We start from the raw sequence: 9,822 nt of genomic DNA, 5'->3' as shown, positions 1-9,822 counted from the left end.
TTTAAAGAATTATTTCACAACCGCAAATATGAATTTTTTCAGTTAAATTGATTTTTTTAAATGGAAAGGGGGTGGCTTTTTCACTTTATTTTCTCTATTTTTCAGAATAATTGCAAGAAAGTCGCAAATTAGTCCATCAAGGCTCTACTCAAGTAGAGTAGAGCACGACCAGCTGTCGAAAGCGCTCGTATATAATTAAATAGGAGAAATAGGAGGAGGATATATATATATATATATATATATATATATATATATATATATATATATATATATATATATATATATATATAATATAGAATAATATTATTATAAGTAGCAAAAAGGATTTGAAGCACCCTTTTCCAAAATGTTTGGGAAATACGTGACTTGACAATAGTTCCAGCCCATCCTGATAAATTACCCTCTTTCAAAAAGAAATTTTTGGGGATAGGACCAAGTGCAAATAAAATTCAGTCTGCATCCGAGAGTACTAGTAACAAGATATACCGTCTTACCGCATATCACAAAATATAGTTCGTTTGCAAGTTCAGTAGAAACATCTTGTTGCAAGACATACTGTCTTACCAGATACTGTGAACAATACTGTAAAGAATTAAAGAATTAACTGTCTTAAACAAATTTATTTTTAACAATATTTCACTATCACAACTAATTTATATACAACACTTAGCAACTAACGCTTAATTTATCTTCACAGTTAGAATTCTTTCTTTAAACGCACGATTCACTTTCTAGATACAGACTCTCTCTAGTGGAAGTCATCTTGAATTCAGTCAGGTTGGAGCCTGGCTCCCTTACCCTTTGAACTGATACTCTCTGAGCGAGGACCCGACCTTTTATATTGGTAACGAACGTTTTATATTGTATATAAATTAGTTGTGATAGTGAAATATTGTTAAAAATAAATTTGTTTAAGACAGTTAATTCTTTAATTCTTTACAGTATTGTTCACAGTATCTGGTAAGACAGTATGTCTTGCAACAAGATGTTTCTACTGAACTTGCAAACGAACTATATTTTGTGATATGCGGTAAGACGGTATATCTTGTTACTAGTACTCTCGGATGCAGACTGAATTTTATTTGCACTTGGTCCTATCCCCAAAAATTTCTTTTTGAAAGAGGGTAATTTATCAGGATGGGCTGGAACTATTGTCAAGTCACGTATTTCCCAAACATTTTGGAAAAGGGTGCTTAGGTCGAAATTCGACAAAAAGAGAAATTAGTAAGGATTTTAGATATTCGTTGCCATAAATTCAAAAAGATAGGAATGCAGAGAAATGTCACGTTAACTTTATACATCCCGGTATTTGAACCCAAATAATATAAGTCGTGAAGAAATAAAATTGACGGTGTTGAGAAAGTTACAATAGAAATAGGCCTTTTGTTGAGGGTTAAGTTGCAAATTTACTCATGCTAAACAAATACCAATGGTCTGAGTTTTTCACCACACATTTTTTTGTTTTTGTACATTAAGGCTTATACTATAAACTCATAGTAAATAAAATATTGATTAAATATTGATTTATCTGGTCAAAAATTATTAGTGGAATCTCATTACTTTTTTTTAATTGTAAAATTTGGATCAAATCAATAATTTAAAAACAGGTTGCAAGAACAAAAAAGTGGCTTTCATTGCTATCGAGTTGAACTCTGCCTGTTATTCTCAATTTATTCAACATTGATTGAACAATTTTAAATGTATCTGAGAATAGTAAAGATATTATTATTATTTCACCCTTTTTATGTATGTCAAAACAAGTTGCATATATAGTTTATTCTTTCTTCACCGCCACTTTTGATTACAATTTTGCTCTTTTATTCTTTTTATTTTCAGTTGTAGTCTTTCTTGGTTCATCAAGAAAGCGTAACAAGCGTAATAAGTGGAACCACATATTGTTGTGACACCCAAGTCAACTTGCCAAGTTTTATATATATATATATATATATATATATATATATATATATATATATATATATATATATATATATATATATATATATATATATATATATAGGCAAACTGCGGTAGCAGAAATTTAGGAAGCTAACCTGAAATGCCATCGGAGAACGAATCCACATGTTTCTAGAAATGATATGAAATCTAGAAAGGTTAATGCAGTCAAGCTGCTGGAAAATAATTCCATGAAAATCAAAAAATAAATAGATAAGTACTCTTTGATCATTCCCATATTGATTTCAATTTAAGAGCCACCGGTATACAGCTGTTTCAGCCTATTGGGCATCGTCAGTACCGGGTTTTCGGTTGATTGGTCAAACCACCAACACTGACATAAAAAACTTGGCAAGTTGACTTGGGTGTCACACCAATAGGTGGTTCCACTCATGTTTCGCTTGCGTTTACGCAGCTATTTTTATCAAGTACTTTCTTGGTTTTTTCTCATTTTGTCTTCAATCGAGGACCGCCTGCCCGGTACTGACGATGCCCAATAGGCTGAAACAGCTGTATACCGGTGGCTCTTAAATTGAAATCAATATGGGAATGATCAAAGAGTACTTATCTATTTATTTTTTGATTTTCATGGAATTATTTTCCAGCAGCTTGACTGCATTAACCTTTCTAGATTTTATATATATATATATATATATATATATATATATATATATATATATATATATATATATATATATATATATATATATATATATATATTGTACGTGACCAATATTAGGCAATATGTTCGCTTGAGCAAAAGAGACCGCCAATGAAATGTGCAGTATTTTTGTCTGCGAGTATATAATTTGGCACACTACGTTTGCTCCTTTTTGTATTTAAAATGTGACGCTCGAAGAAAACTGCGAAGTAAAATCTGGCGCCAGTCTTATATTTTCGTCAGTATCTCCGTTCGCCAATTTCGTGCGATTCCTAATCTATTAAATTGGATGAATGAACATTAAAAATATCAAATTTCGCAAAATGTTCGTTTGTATCTTTTGTTAATTGATCATTTAAAACGTTGTCGTAATAATATACGAAAAAAAATTGAGTCACTTCAGAGAATAATAGGTATGTCTACAGTGACAAAAATAAAGTTTCATTAGTTTCACCGCGGAGGCGGCTGCAGCTGTAGCTGTGGGAGATGAAAGAATCACTGGGTTTTTTCTAAGGGATGTTAAAAGTCCTAAACATATTTAGTTTTTAGTTAACCAATAACCTTAGTAATGAAACTTTAGGATATAATTCGTTTAGGAAAATTTATAAACTTTCTTTCAAGCCTTTTATGGACATTAAAATATATTTGTGCGTCTAGAAATAGAAAAGCATACCTACAATAAGTACGAGAGAGAGAGAGAGAGAGAGCTCTGTAATTACAATTTGAGGACATAGAAAAATAAGTTTAGACAAGGAGGCAGTTCCTTTTGAGCAATTGATGAGAGCAGACCGCAAAGCCCGCATGACACATTTAATACCATTTTATTGTTTAGTCTATATCTGTCCACAAGGGACAGCGAGCTTTTGAGTAAGCACATAATATCAATTTCACCTCAAGTTTGAATTTCAAGTGATATCTTCATGATATCAATTAGTCATTCAACATGAAGCTACTGTAACCAAAGCCAATATTTCATCCAGATCAAAACTAAAGAAACCTACCACACTTTCGTCCGTCTTGAATGGTAAAAGCAACAATGTCAAATCAATATCAATAACCACATAGGTATCTATGGTACATAGGTACATAGATTATTAAAAAGAGTAAAGCAAGATGGAATCAAGTAAACTGTATGAAAGGAAAATATACCTACCAAAGAATAAGTTGATGAACCAAGAAAGACTACAACTGAAAATAAAAAGAATAAAAGAGCAAAAATTTAATCAAAAGTGGCGGTGAAGAAAGAATAAACTATATATGCAACTTGTTTTGACATACATAAAAAGGGTGATATAATAATAATATCTTTACTATTCTCACATACATTTAAAATTGTTCAATCAATGTTGAATAAATTGAGAATAACAGGCAGAGTTCAACTCGATAGCAATGAAAGCCACTTTTTTGTTCTTGCAACCTGTTTTTTAATTATTGATTTGATCCAAATTTTACAATTAAAAAAAAGTAATTGAATTCCACTAATAATTTTTGACCAGATAAATCAATATCTAATCAATATTTTATTTACTATGAGTTTATAGTACAAGCCTTAATGTATAAAAACAAAAAAAAGTGTGGTGAAAAACTTAGACCATTGGTATTTGTTTAGGATGAGTAAATTTGCAACTTAACCCTCAACAAAAGGCCTATTTCTATTGTAACTTTCTCAAGACCGTCCATTTTATTTCTTCACGACTTATATTATTTGGGTTCAAATACCGGGATTTATAAAGTTAACGTGACATTTCTCTGCATTTCTATCTTTTTGAATTTATGGCAACGATTATCTAAAATCCTTACTAATTTCTCTATTTGTCGAATTTCGACCTAAGCACCCTTTTCCAAAATGTTTGGGAAATACGTGACTTGACAATAGTTCCAGCTCATCCTGATAAATTACCCTCTTTCAAAAAGAAATTTTTGGGGATAGGACCAAGTGCAAATAAAATTCAGTCTGCATCCGAGAGTACTAGTAACAAGATATACCGTCTTACCGCATATCACAAAATATAGTTCGTTTGCAAGTCCAGTAGAAACATCTTGTTGCAAGACATACTGTCTTACCAGATACTGTGAACAATACTGTAACGAATTAAAGAATTAACTGTCTTAAACAAATTTATTTTTAACAATATTTCACTATCACAACTAATTTATATACAACACTTAGCAACTAACGCTTAATTTATCTTCACAGTTAGAATTCTTTCTTTAAACGCACGATTCACTTTCTAGATACAGACTCTGTCCTCTCTGAGCGAGGACCCTACCTTTTATATTGGTAACGAACGTTCTAGATACCTCTAGCGGTTTCGGTACTCATCTATTCTTTTCGTGGCGATTCGTCGATCGCATTCCTTTCGCGGTGAGTAATATGTTTGGTGTCTGAGATAACGGTCAGGGCCGGCTTCAGATTCATTACAATACCAGTCTCGTCTAAGTTTTTCACCACACTTTTTCTTGTTTTCATACATTAAGGCTTATACTATAAACTCATAGTAAATAAAATATTGATTAGATATTAGTTTATCTGGTAAAAATTATTGGTGAAATATAATGACCTTTTTTTAAATAGTAAAATTTGGAATAAATTAATAATTGAAAAACACAACCCTTGTGATACCATTGCATAAGTTACGGTAACGAGAAATATATAGAATACTAGTACTATGTTGCTGTATCGCTGCTGTTCCAATGTTTTGACAGAATCAGAATCAACGAACTTAGGCGAGCGCAGCGTTATAGAACAGTGCTTTCAAAAAAATTGTTCTACAGTGCCATCTAGTGGCGAGTTACAGAAAAATTGATTGCCTTAAAACCTTGTCTATAAAAAATTACTTATACATTTCAAGTTTCATCACGATCGGTTGAGCGATGTAGAAGTTTATCACTTACCAACCAACAAACATCCATTTTCATATATATAGATTCTGACGGTGATTTTCAGCTTTTATATATGTGTTTTTTGTCAAATTTCTTTTCGAATGTGTATTCCACTTCTTTAATTGGTGTAATAAATCAATTTATTATGGCACAGTATTTTTTCCAAGTGTGCTACGTACTCACTGGCAATAAATGTTATTGATAACATAACAATATGTTTTAAATTATCAAAAGTGAATATTGTTTTAAAAGAGAATGAGTATACTTTGTCTTTGACTTATTATTTTCCAAAAACTTAATTTGGTTATTAATGACATTTAATAAAAAGCACGGCCTCCTAAGATTCTTAATTTGAATTTCTTATATCTAATGGTAGTCGAGCAGTATAATATAATCAGTACAGACATTCAAATATCCTGGAGTGCGATATACCAAGATATATTTTTCACGTTTTATTTTCAGAAAACACTACTTAGTCTACGTGAATTAAACTGTTAGTTAATGTAACTCACAATTTAAAGAAAAATATCGACTCTCGCCTTTCTATGATGAGAGATACATACACTGATAAGAGGTAACACCTCAAAACCGGTATGTAGGTGATCTATTCGAATAATTTCAGCATGGTCCTGCTGCTAGATGAACAGGAAAAACCTGCGAGACTAACCTTTATGAGGTATTCTGTCGGATATAATTCAATATCCAGCGTGGTATTAACCGGGGAAGTAGTTGTTTTCCGGCAGGCTTTTACCAGAACCTACTGTGTGGGTAGTTGTATGTATTTGTACGTATACGTATGTATCTCTCCTCGATACAATGTTCAGGCGCGAATTGAGAATTTATTTGAACAATATTTAAAAAAATATATATTTTGTTTTTGGAATAATTAATAAATTTTGACATTAGATAGTTGAATACATGCAACTATACATTTTTTATCAACAGAGTTTGAGTCGTTCAGAAGAAAAGCAGAAGTGACATTTAGCTGCAAAAAAATCATTTTTTTGAGCGTCATTTTATTGAAAATGCGAAACTTTAAAAGATACCTATAGTTTTATAAAATTATGAATTCTGAGCAAAAAACAATTGAACAATTTGCAATCAGGTTTTGCAACTTCCGCAATTGATGTATTGCTTTCCAATATGTTATAAAATTTCATTGCCATGTTGCCATGTAATAACCGACGGATGAAACACATTGACTGTACTTTTATGGAAATATATCAACAACTAAACTTTGCTTGATTTATGTTAAGCTTCCTAATTGAGAGAGATCGCAATTATTTATGAGTCCCATTTCACATATGAGTATTAAGTAGGTTCTAATGAAAACACTGCTCCCACGCCGGAACAAAAGCACTGTTAGTTGAATAGGTTCTCATTTTCCGGAAAATGCTCGCACTTTACTTCATTGTAGGTACCGATACAGTTGATTTGAACTGTTATTATCTAATCCCAACTGAACAAGTTTATGTTCTTCATTATAATAATTGAGGTAGGTCGGTAGCCGGGCGGTTTGACGTATGTGCTTTGTTCACTCCCTCAATCGACCGATGTGTGAGTCGGTAGTTCAAGCCGCAGGCTGAACGATACATTTTCACTTGCTATCGTCCAACCCGTGTTGAGAATCACACGTTAAAAGGTAACACCTCGTTAGTCCTTAGCTCGTACAAGTTTCGACTTCTGAGGGCTGTCGTTTGTAGGGGTGCTGGGTAACAATTTTTTTAGTGCTCCCTTAAAACTGTTTTATTCAGCGAAAGCTTATGAATATGAGGAGTCTGTTTGACGAAAAAAAACGCACCAAATTCATTTATAGTGGTATGTAGGATTATACGTATAAATAGAAAAGTCACCTTCATTGTCGAATTATGACGAATTTGTTTTAATTTTTTGGCGAGTATTCATTTAAAACATTTCAAAGTTTTAGAGATTCAAATATTTTAAAAATACTTACTCTTACAACTTTCGTAAATACAATTTCATTAAAGATTATACCACTATGTTTACCATTAATAAATCTGACCTACACATATAAATTCCTCATCTAAAAATAGACAGTTTATTTATTTTTGGGTTATTCTGCTCCTCAATTAAGATATGGGGAAAAACATTTTTGATATTTAGTGATTTCTCATCTTTCAAACATTCGTTATTTTTAGGAAATAATATTTTTATCATATGAAGGAAGTTGTTCAAAGAACTCTGAAATTAAACTAGTTATACATGGTATTTCGATATTGATAGGGTGAAAGGTTTTTCTGATCTTTTCATTTTAAAAAGGTTTTGCTTTTGATAATACTATTAATCTAACAATTTTTCGAGACTCCCAGTATGTAATGGGATTCATTATCATATATACCTACATAAAAAATTGATAATTGATTATATTTTCAGTTTCAAATGAGAGACCTAAGGAGTAGGAAGAATTGAAAAATCACGTTCAAAATAAATATTTAGGAAACTAATTGATAGTCTGTTCCGATGTGTCACTATTTTGATATAATAACAATTTCCCAAAACTCAATGTATTTCTTCATTATTCCCAAAATTTTTGGAATTACCGAGATTGTACTCTTTTAGATTCGAATTAATTTTGTAGAGGAAGTGCTGCGATCTTGCAGAACTTCTGTACGGTAAATCTATTCTTAATACAAGCATTGAAGGTGCATGAGTTCGATGAATACGTCCTAAGAATCGATCATTTAGTAGTCGACGAGAAGAGAAGGCGATGATAAAAACTGCAGGTGGATAGATTGTATGTTTAGACAAAGATTGGTATATTCAGGACCATGGGGATACAGTAAAAGATGAACCAACAAGAGAAACCGAGGATAAGAGCTTCACATAAGTCCAGCCAAATATGCATTCACCAATATAAAAAAATAGAGGGTCTAGGATGTCTACATCTTCGAGGTAAAGAGATATAACTGTCGGGGGAAGGTAAATATCTGGGAATGATACTATATTCCAGGCTGACCGAGAACCAACACTTAGACAGTATAAAAAGAAAGAAAAATGTATGATTGATGCTGGACGACGTACTTTTGCAAAGATATGGGGGTGAAACCAAACATGATGTGTCCAATGGCTATACTCAATGGCTGTTGAACCATGAAAACCAGCTACTGTCATCTTCAACCTGAGCAGGATGTGAAGAGTCGCAGAAAAGAACGCAAAACAAGTCACCAAATGCGAGTCTATGCCGAGAAACCGAGCGAGACGGTCGATTAGTGCGTGCTTATGGAACTTGGGACCTTTTTTACATTGTCCGCAAATTGACTTTTTGTGTTTTTCGCCACCGACAGCACGGTCCAGTGCCGTGCACTTTTACATATGATCTGACCCAATGGGTATACCCCATCAGTTAAATCAAATTTTTCTTGTTATTTTTGACTAAGGGAATCGCCAACCTGCAGCAATAGAAACCCCCGACCAACGAATTAACCAAACCATGACTTATTCTACAGCAGTGAGTCAACAACAATTTTCAGAAAATACCCAAGCGATAAATTTTCCTTCAGTTGATGGAATAAAATCCAAAAATATCTCTTTGCATTAGGAAATCTCGTGAATCACTAACAAATTCTTTTTGCATCAAGGATCTCCAACAACCGAATCTGCATTCACCTCTCTAATACAGAACACGTTCATGAATGAACACGATACAATCACTATGTGCCATAAAATTTTACGAAAAAGAGGTTAATTTTGTCCAACGTCAGCCCAACCATTCCCCACTCTCTTCTAAAACGGACTCTCCATCAAATAGGCCTGAAGATATCACCAATAACATTACTGCGAGTCAACATGTCAAATTTCGATTTTGCACACATACTGAGTTTCAGAAGGCAAGTCTATATAATTCCACCAGAAGATGTCAACATTCCAGAATAAATTTTAGTGATTCACGATATTACGTCGTACAAAGTATATCTGTCACTTAACAACCTTACATGTTTCAAGTGCCGCCAACCCGGCCATATATCTTTCCAATGTACTGCTGAACTTCATGAACTATTAGCTGAGCTGGACACTCTACCTTCTCCAGAAACAACCAAAGCTTCAAACGAACCATCGCTCCCATCGCCTGATCATAATGAATCTCCTTCTTCAGAAACACCGTCGGAACGAAAAGAAACAACTCCACAACCTAGCGAACCATCTGTTTCTACAAACTCCAACAGCTAAAACAAAAGAACGATTACGGAAACACTGACACCAACTGATGAAAAACATACTTGACCTATTTAGGAAGCCATCATCGAGTATCTCCAAAAAGATAAGAGCTGATAGCAAGGAAACGAAATCCGTTGAAAAATGTATAA

The sequence above is a fragment of the Leptinotarsa decemlineata genome, unplaced genomic scaffold, assembly GCF_025532065.1.
Source record: "Leptinotarsa decemlineata unplaced genomic scaffold, Ldec_3_MD MMD2_tig00026336_RagTag_RagTag, whole genome shotgun sequence".
In the NCBI taxonomy this organism is placed as follows: Eukaryota; Metazoa; Arthropoda; class Insecta; order Coleoptera; family Chrysomelidae; genus Leptinotarsa; species Leptinotarsa decemlineata.
This window is presented reverse-complemented; position numbering follows the sequence as displayed.